Source organism: Camelus bactrianus, chromosome 13 (genome assembly GCF_048773025.1).
Source record: "Camelus bactrianus isolate YW-2024 breed Bactrian camel chromosome 13, ASM4877302v1, whole genome shotgun sequence".
NCBI lineage: Eukaryota > Metazoa > Chordata > Mammalia > Artiodactyla > Camelidae > Camelus > Camelus bactrianus.
Window position 1 is genome coordinate 66,117,022 of NC_133551.1, and position 10,747 is coordinate 66,127,768.

Below are 10,747 nucleotides of genomic sequence, written 5' to 3' on the forward strand. Positions count from 1 at the left end.
CAAGGAGCCCACATTCCAGTCGGACATACAGGCAAGGAAACAGCAATTATGATATTGCATGACAAATGCTATGATGGAGGAGGTACAGGGTGCCATGGAGCAAAAAGTGGAGTGAAAAATGCAAAAAGAGGATGCCCGAAAGAGCTGAGTTCTAAGCTGAAGCTTAAAGGATGAGTAGGACTTGGCCAGACGAAGACAGTCAAGAGAGAAGGGATTGTGTGTCCAAAAGCAGAGATCGGTATTTAAGAAAATTCACTCTGATGGGAGCGGGGGGGGCTTGAGTTATGAGACGGGAAATGGAAGGAAAGTCCAGCTCTGGCCCCATCTCGTAGGCCATATGAAGGGTTTTTGCCCAAGTCCTTAGAGCCATGGAAGCATTTCAATCAGGAGATGGCATGAGCAGGCTTATGTTTAGAAATATGTCTTTGGCTATAGTTAGAAGAATGGGCTGAAAGCAGGATGCCAGGTGGGAAGTTCCTGTAGCCATCCAAAGACAGAGATGGGGATGGTGATGCCAGGTCTGGGATGGAAGGGAAGAGAAGTAGATTGGAAAAACAGAGTCTCATGCTAGGAAAAGTTCAGGAAACAGAATTGGACTGAAATACTGTGGAATGTTTTACTTCTCTGAAGTTCCTGAAATTCCTCCTCTACAAAGCCATATTTTTTGCTTAGAAAGAATGTGTGTAAATTATGCCTGGCCACCACCTTTTCCTGCACAGACATTGCCAGGCCTGCAACAACCCCTCTGTTTGTATTTAGTTAAGTTGATAGGCAGTGCAAGGAGTGAAAAAAAACTCTGAACAGGATGGCAGAGACCCAGGTTCTGGTTCGAGCCTATCACTGACTGATTCCATGATCGTGGGTGAGTTACTTAACCTCCCTAGTTTCCTTTTTCTCATCTGTAAAATGGGAGTAACAACAGTGAAGATCAAATACAATAAAAATGATGATAATAAAACCTTTACTATGTTTATTGTGTACAAGGCACTATTCTGATTGCTTTACAAATACTGCCTTACTTAATCACTATGACAATGGAAGGAAATATGTGTTATTTTTAATCCCTACCTTATAGGCGAGACGACTGAGGCACAGAGAGGTTAAGTATCTTGCCCAAAGTCACACAGCTGGAAAGTGGCAGAGGCAGGATTTGAAGACAGGCCATCTGGCTTCAGGGTGGATGTTCTTAACCACTATGTTATACTACATGTATAATTTTTTTCATAAACTACTCTATGCAGTGTACCCTATAAAGTACCTGAATTTATTTCATGATGAACTCCTTTACACTGCCCATATTTGTTGCTGATACACCTTCCTACCATGTCTGTTGTCACATACCACTGTTGGCTGATTTTCTAGTTAACTGTCCCTGCATTAAAGTGGATCACAAAGCTTTAGAGCCCATAGGCCTGGGTTTCCATCCTGGTTTCATTTCAGGTGAGTTATTTAACATCTGAACCTCAATTTTCTGTTCTGTAAAATGACTACGGTAACATAAGGATGGGAGGGAGAGTTGTAAAGATTATATAAAAATATAAAACTCCAGGCCAGCGGTAAGTACCAGCTTAATGGAGTTGTGCGAATCATTCCTCTGATTGTGGAAAACTCCTGGGCTCTGAAACCGGGGAAGAAGGGTTTGTCACCACAAAACATGTGGAAAGGCACAAACGATAAATGCTGGAGGGGGTGTGGAGAAAAGGGAGCCCTCCTACACTGTGGTGGAAATGTAATTTGGTGTAGCTGTTATGGAAAACAGTATGGAGATTCCTCTAAAAACTAAAAACAGACTTACCATATGATCCAGCAATCCCATTCCTGGGCATATGTCTGGAGGAAATTTTAATTCAAAAAGATACATGTGCCCCGATGTTCATAGCAGCACTATATACAATAGCCAAGACGTGGAAACAACCTAAATGTCCATCAACAGATGACTGGATAAAGAAGTTGTGGTACATATATATACAATGGAATGCTACTCAGCCATACAAAAGAATAAAATAATGCCATTTGCAGCAACATGAATGGACCTGGAGATTGTCATACTAAGTGAAGTAAGCCAGAAAGAGAAAAAAATACCATATGATATCACCTATATGTGTAATCTAAAAAAAAAAGATGCAAATGAACTTATTTACAAAACAGACAGACTCATAGACAGAGAACAAACTTATGGTTACCAGGGGGGAAGAGGGTGGGAAGGGATAAGTTGGGAGTTTGGCATTTGCAGATACTAGCTACTATATATAAAATAAATAAACAACAAGTTTCTACTGTACAGCACAGAGAGCTATATTCAATATCTTGTACTGACCTATAATGAAACAGAATATGTAAAGAAATATATGTACATACATGTATGACTGAAACATTATGCTGTACACCAGAAATTGACACAACATTGTAAACTGACCATACTTCGATTTTAAAAATGTGGAAATATTGACAGAAATGCAAACACTTGCCCTTCTTGTTAAAATCTTTTCTTTCATAAGCCCTTGGCCCGTCGGGCCATGCCCAGAATCTTGAATGAGCTAGTTTCTCTTCTGTCATCAGAGGCCTGTGTTGAACAATGTCTCCCTTTGAGTGCGAATCAATACTGCTTATAAATTACATCTAAAGGCCAAAAGGAAGGAGTACTTGTGAATTAAATGAACGCTCTGCCAGCATCACCAGAAGTCATTAAAATAATCATGAAACCTCAATGAGCGGCATTAAGTTCAATTTAGTAAAAAAGCGTGATGAGTAGAACTTTCGTGAAGAAATAAATGCGTCTTTAAGACTTGCAAGAACATACCAATGACAGTGTGGGGAAATGAGAAGTCTCACACACTGCTGCTGGGAGGTAAACTAGTCTGGCCACTGGGAGGGCAATTTGGGCAGTCCCTGGTAACATTTTAAATGCCCAGTGACCCAGAAATACCTCATTTTATTAACTATCTTAAACAAATCTTGCACTCATGCACTAGGAGTTCTTTCCAAGGGTATTTAAGGCGTAGTGCTGTGTAAAAGCTGATAATTAGAAATAGTGTGAGTATCCATCAATGGGAAAACGCCTTCTTCAATTATGCAAGAGCCATTTGTTAAATACTAGGCAACCGTTTCAAAGAATGGTGAAGGGGAAATGAGGTTGGTCTAGATGAGCTCACATGGAAAGCTCTCCTGGATGTGAGGGGGAATGAAAAAACACATGGCAAAGAGATCTATTCCATGTAGACTTTAGGTTAAAACACAACAACAACAACATAAAACAAGACAGAAGAACTGTATGTTTTCTGCAGTGTGTACAGTTCACCCCTCGGTATCCACAGGAGATTGGTTCCAAGACTAACAGATACCAAAATCCATGGATGCTGAAGTCCCTTATATAAAATGGTGTAGTACAGCTGGCCCTCTGTACTCAGGATTCCCCATCCACGGATACAATCAACCTTGGATTGTGCTTGAGCCAACCTTGGATCTGTGGGTGTGGAGTCCGTAGATACGGAGGATCAACTGTTCTCACATATGTAGGAAAAGGTCCAGAAAGATAAACACCAAATTGGTAAGAATGGGGAGGGAAGAAAGAGTGAAAGTGAACTTACCTTTATACATATTTTCTTCATGAGGGCAATATGATAATGTATTGTGTATATAACAAAATTAATATAATTCTTTTTACTAGACTAATAAAATCTATTCTTTCCTGCAAATTGAAGCCCATAGAGTTCTTTTGGGGACCTGCTTTATCAGCTAACACAAATTTGTAATAAGCATATTGCTTTTCCCAAGAAGTATTTCCTAAGTCTTTAAAAGTTCTTCAAAAAATGAAAATGAATATACGTATGTATATGCATGACTGGGACATTATGTTGTACACCAGAGGTTGACACATTGTAACTGATAGTACTCCAATTAAAATTGAAAAGAAAAGAGTTCTTGGCATCTTGCTTTCTTGCCTCTCTCACCATATCACTCTCGGATCAGTCTTGTTTTACTGTTAATTGGCTCTTCCAGGGAGGGCAAGTGTTCCTAAGCAAAATTAAATATCAACACAGCTGTGTCTAAACCATCACAGATTCCATAGTAGGAAATTTGACTTAATGATAAGTCGTTCTATTTGATGGGCAGAAAGCACACACATAGACGTCAAACACTCAGGGCAAAGAGCATCACATCACCCCACCACCCACACCCACTCTGCACGTTCCCTTGGATGGGTGCTCAGTGCAGTTAATTGGCTGAGAGTCTCTGAGAAAGCAAAGTTCAGGGCAGGGAGTACCAAGGCCACGTCTGATTACATCATTTGTATCCAATGTTGTGAGAATGCAACATGGTTTAGTTATCTTCTGTGTCATCTCCTAGTAGACCACAGGGGAGAATGGTAGTCACCAAAAGTATTTCTCTCTCTCTCAGGCATTTTCTGTTTCTGTGTCTGTTGTGGGGGGGGGGGGTGTATTTGTGTGTGTGTGTGTTTGCATATGTGCATGCACGCACACGTGAAGCTTGATCTCTCCATCACTTTCTTCATTTGTGGCTCCTGTTCTTGGTGCTGGTTGGCCCCACTATGTACCCCAGTCTGTCCTGCTTTCCCTCTTATCCTCTTTCTCTGGATTTCCAGCACCTCTTTGGTTTCACCCACTCAGCATATGGTGGACTGAAAAGAAAAGAGTTTTGGAGTAGTCATGTTGAATTAAGTCCAAATCCCATTTCTGCTGCCCATAGCTTCTATGATCAGCAGTATTTCCCATGCTCTTTCCAAGTTCCAGTTTCCCTGTCTGAGAAATGAAAGCAATCATGACTCCTCAGAGTTGTTCTAGGGAATTGATATCATGACCCTAACCAAGTATCTGACTCAATAAATACTCATTTCCTTCCTCCTCTCTCCCTGACTTCCTTATTTTCTACCTCACCACTGCCCATTCTCCCCACTTTCCCTTAAATGGCTCTAAAACTGAAATCTATTACATATACCAAATTATTTATATGGGTGAAGTGAATAGTTCAATATCCTCCATTGTTACTTTCTCTAGCAACTGACTAGCACATCACCCTGCTCTCCAGCGGAATAAAAGACATCAGTTTTTGTTTTCATGTGACCCTCACTTGATTTTTTTCCATTTCATCAATGACCCTTGAAGAGAGAAAACAGTGTTGCCTAAGGGAATGGGGGCTCCTGTCCCTGATCTCGATGCCTATACTCATTCAAAATGACTTTTATTAGTCCTTGAGCTGCAGGGTTTGTCTTTACAGCTCCATAACCATTTCTTTGTTTGGTGCCTCTGTGCGAAAGATCCTAATTGCTCACAGTGTCTGCTGTTACAGACATCCGGCGTAAACCACCCGCAACTGCACCATGGGCACCTGTGCCGGGACGCCACCCTGCGGTGCAGATTAACTAAGCCGGCAGGTGAAGGGAAGGGGAGCCTTGTGCTGCAGGGCACACAAGGGGGCAGCAGAAAGACAGCTTTCTCTCTTCCTTCTCCTACAATCTGCAGCGAAATTTTTCTAATATGAAAAATATATGCATGGGAGAAAATCTGAAAAGACTTGAAAGAATTTTTTTAAATTCCCCTTAATCCCACTCTCGGAGACAGTGATTGTTGCCATTTTAGTGTGTTAGGTTGACCCATATATTGCTGATAATCGAGCATTTTTTAACCAGCACAAATGATAGTTTCTTGTGGTTTAACCTACTGTTTCCTCCCATCTTTTCTCTACCATGAACATAAGTCCATTTTTAAATACAAAATTGAGATGGGACTATATGTGCATATGTGTGTGTATTTTTTAAATCTACCTTTTTTTATTCTTATTTTTTATTGAAGTGTAGTCGATTTACAATGCTAGTTTCAGGTGTACAGCAAAGTGATTCAGTTATACATATACATACTTTTTTTTTCAGTTTCTTTTCCATTACAACTCATTACAAGAAATTGAATATAGTTCCCTGTGCTGTGCAGTAGGTCCTTGCTTCTTATCACATATAGTAATGTGTATCTGTCAATTCCCAGACTCCCAGTCCGTCTCCCCCACCCCCCGCCCTTTCCCCTGGGTAACCACAGTTTGTAAAACTACTTTCAAAATGAAATTAAATATTAACAATTACAAATATGGATAAAGAATAATGCACTGTACACTAACATGACTAACACTCCTTTCTTGGGATATAAAATATGGCATATACTACAGAAGCCCCCCATACACTGCTCCCCAACAGCTGCCCCCTCCCTAGTAACTTGGGGTAACCACATTCATAAATCTGGTGCTTACCATGCACAGATTTGTATTACCACACAACATGCAGTATGGTTTAGCATTTTTAAGTTTACGTAAATGATACCAAGGCGAATGTATCATTCTGTGACTTGTTTACCGAATATTATATATTTTTAATTTATCTATGTTGATATGTGTAGCTTTTGTTGATTCGTTTTCAAGCTTTTGCTATTAAATATTCAGAGTTGCTATCTGCCTCTCTCCATTAGACTGGCTCTCCCGTGCTGGAACTCTGGTTTAGTTATCTATGGCGTTAGAGGCTCCATTAATGGGTGTTGAGTGTCCATTAAAGGAAAAATGCAGGAAGTGAAAGAGTGAGGACTACTGTGCTAGAAAAGCCCAGGCTCCTTTTGCTGGGTACCCGAGAGCACTGGGGATGGAAAGGCTCTCATGTCTGGGAAAGCCAGACATCAAAGCTGAACATTTCACTGTGATGTCACCTCTCTAGTGCCAGACTTAGGATACTAGGACATCCCATCCAGAAGTCAGGGGGCAGAGCAGGAGCATCAGGCAAAGCTTCCAGAGGGTCCTGAGTCTATTCCTGAAAGAGGGGTCCCTGTCACCATGGCAACCAAAAGCCCACAGTTTCAGATAAAAGCATTGACATGTTCTCAGGATTCTTTGAGAATTTATCTCCAATTTTTTCAGACAATCACAATTTATGTTTGATAGGAAATGGCATTGGTGGAGCCTTATAACACAGGCAACCAAAAAATCCAGTTCCTTTAGTAGCCAAAATCTTCCTAGCCCTGACTGAGTTTAAAGTTTACCTGTAAAATGAACTGCAAAACCCAAGGATAACAATAAAGCAGAATAACAATGAGGCATAGCGGCAAGAGTTTAGGGGCTCTGGGATCAGACAGAGTGGAGTTAGAATCCTGACTTTCCCACTTCCTGAGTGTGTGATGCTGGGTGAGTTAGCTAACCATTCGATTTCTGTCTTTTCATCTGCAGAATAGAGATTTTAACGCCCGCCTTGCAAGTTGATGGGTCTAAACTGCCTGATCTACAGCAAGAGTTCTATAAATGGGAGCGACTTTTATTGGCAGGCTGGGTTGGCAGGGAACTGCCTTTGACACCTGAAACTGGACATGGTTATGAAAACCCAGAAGCTCGGAGTGACGGCTGCTGCCAGCTACCGGTGCTGGAAATAGCTGTCCTCAGCCCTCCTCAAGAACATGTCTGTCCCTTGAAGAAGGTACATCTCTGACACTGCAGGAGGCTGGCTTCGGTTCTGTGTCCATTTCTCTTCTTGGAGAAGATGGAGGGAATCAAAGGGTGTGTATCAGGAAAGTTCAGGAGAGATCCTTACCTAGAGAGAGAGTCTCCAAAAAACTCAGTGTCCCCAGCTCACCTAAGAGCCCTCTGTGAAATCTCCAGGTGCAAAAGCACAAACTCAGAAGCATCCTGAAAGGAGGTAAAAAATCTGGTGGTTCCACCACACCTTCTCATCCCCAGGCAAATAACTCTTTTTTTTTTTTCCCAGTTAGATGAAAAAGGAATTGGGGTCAAAATGACCCCCTTGGAGTAGATCTATTCAAAGAAATGAGCATATAATTTTTGTATTTACAGTTAATCACGCGCGCACACACACATACTTTATTTAAATCAGCCTTTATTTTAATTTGTTCAGCTAGAGCGGCTGGGATCTCTCCACTTTGCTGGTGAAGAACAAATCATGCCTTTAAAATGCACACACCATTTGACTCGATGTCTAGCCTCAAAAATAATCATTACAGCATTATCATGGGGAAAATGGTAAACAACCTAAATACCCACCAATAGTGGATTTTCCAAATAAACTAGGATGTGGTCCTATCATAGAAATCTGTAGCCATTCCAAGTAGTCTTATCGAAGATGATCGATCAAATGAAATGGAATGGAATAATGTATGCAATGTGTTATTAGGTGAAAAAGCAGTTCGCAAAGTGATAAGGATCTTCTTTTCGTGAGGGAAAAAAAAAGCATGCACGGAAAGAGTGAAAGAATAGATATCAAAATGCTAAGTTGATTACCTCTAGGCCCTTGAAACTAGAGGTGATTTTTATTTTCCATTTGTTTGCATTGTTGCATGCTTGTATTTTTCTGGCTTTCGGACATTGAAATAAGAAAAACATTCCCCCAAAAGATGTGAGTAGTCCTTGGAACACCTCTCTTTGCTCGTATCCTGTTCCCTAAAGCTTCCCAGGGCAACAGAACTCACAGTGCCAGGACTGGAGCAGCCTCTTATGGGGAAAGGTCAAATACATCATTCTCTAGCATCTGACTCTAACTTTGATTCATGCCAGGCATGTCACCCGTGACGTTGTCTAAGCATATTCATTGCATCGGGAATGGAGTAGCTACCATACCAGTGGCGTGGCTTACCCAAAAAGAAAACTGGAGAATAGGAACTCAGATTTTTAAGAAAAACATGAAAACCTCTCCTTGGGGACTCATGCTTACAGCTGTGACATTGGCATTGCTGTGGCATCAGAATTTGAGATGGACTGGCCATCTTGTTGATGGCTGGGTCATTTTATTTATAGGCTAAAGAAAGCTGCCAGCCCTTTGCTATGAACCTAGAACCTGCCTTGGTACCCACCTTGTCCCATTGTGAGTCCATTCTCTACTCTTTTTATTGTCTATAATGTTCAGGAGCTTTGCAGTCATGAAGTGGTGGCCAGGCTGGTGTCTTTGCTGAACAATGGTAGTGAACAAAGCCCAGGGGAGAAATGCTTTTGGTTACAGACCAAGTGAAAATGTAAAAGTGTCAAGACAAGTAATACGATACCCCTTTCTCAGCTTACAATTAAATAGTCCCTCAAGCTCTAATACCACCACCTATAGGAAGCCTTCCAGGATTTCACAAGTTACCCTTAGACCAAGGACTACCATCTCTCTATCTTCAGATTAGGCTCTGTCATTTGAGAAAGAGTCTATGAACGAATGAATGAATGAGTAATACATGAGTGAATGAATGTGAGAATGAATGAAAATGAATGCATCTGCACTTTGTAGATACGCCCACTCATTAAATTCACAAAAAATTTATTGAGTATTTGCTGTGTACCAGGCTCTGGGATGGGAACTGAGATACAAAGACAGGCAAGCTCCCTGCTTCCAGGAAGCTTATATTCTAGTCAGGGAGTTAGTCAATCCACAGGAAAGAAACATGTGCCTGATTTCCAACAGTGCTAGCACTGTGGAGAAAATACACAAGGTTACATGAAACAGAGTGCCTGGGGGTGCAGGGTGTTTGGAAGAAAAGAAGAGCAGAGAAGGCTTCTCTGAGATGGTGTCATTTGAGCTACTTTGAGTGACTCTTTTCAAGTGCTTATTGAGTTTATTTCAAGTGTTTTATTTTTGAAAATAAAATTCCAAAGGTGTGTCTGACATTTTCTTTTTCTTTTATTCATCACTGTGAGCTAGCAGATTACAATAGCAAGTACACGGGATTTGAAAATGGACCACCCAGGTTCAAATCCAGCCTCTGCCACTTATCAGCTACAGACCTTGGGTAGGTTATTTCAGTACCAGAGCTTCAGTTTCCCCATCCAAAAATGGGGATGATGATAATGATGACACTTTTACAGAAGAGATGTCTAGCTCTACACCAAAAATCCATGCTTCCTCTTCCATAGGTTCCATTTTCCAGCCCATCTTGCACCCGGATGCAGCCAAAGACAAATTTTTCTCTCTGAGATGTGAACGGAAGTGATGTGTGGCCCTTCCAGGCCAGGGTCCCTGAGTCACCAAATGGAGGAAAACCACACATTGACCAGAAATAACCTCATTGGACTGTTAAGTGAGGGAAAAAAACAAACTTTGTGTTAAACCTCTGAAATTTTAGGTTTTATTTGTTGTAGCATCTGAGGGAAGGGTATATAGCTCAGGTGGTAGAGCGTATGCTTAGTATGCACAAGGTCCTGGGTTCAATCCCCAGTACCTCCTTCAAATATAAGTAAGTAAATAAACCCAATCACCTCCCCTCATAAAACAAAATTTAAAAAACATGTTATAGCATCTAGTAGGATTATACTAACTAATGCAATCTTAAAGCATTGTGAAGATTGGATGAGTCTGTCATGCAGTGCCTATTCCAAGTGCTTGCTGGCTGAACATGACTCCAGGGCTTTGAATCCTTTGAATCCTTTGAAATCAGCCTCATGGGATTTTGACCCCTTGTCCCTCTCACCTTTCCAGAAGGTGATGGTTTTTACTATACTGGATATTTATTTCTGAGAAGGCTAGTGACTATAAGATAAGGAATATTAGGATCCTAGGACCTTGCTGATTTGTCAAAAAAAGTTTTTCTAATTGCCTGGGGTTGCAGGAGGAGAGAATCTTGCTCAACAAAGTAAACTCTCTCCTCCTCAAGCTCAGAGTTTGCAGTGGAAGTTGAAAATCAAGAGCTTCCCCAAGATCTAAAGCATCTTTTCTCTCTCTCTCCTTCCTCTTCCTCTAAGAAAGTTCTCGGATGTGATCTCTGCAAGGCGTTTAGTT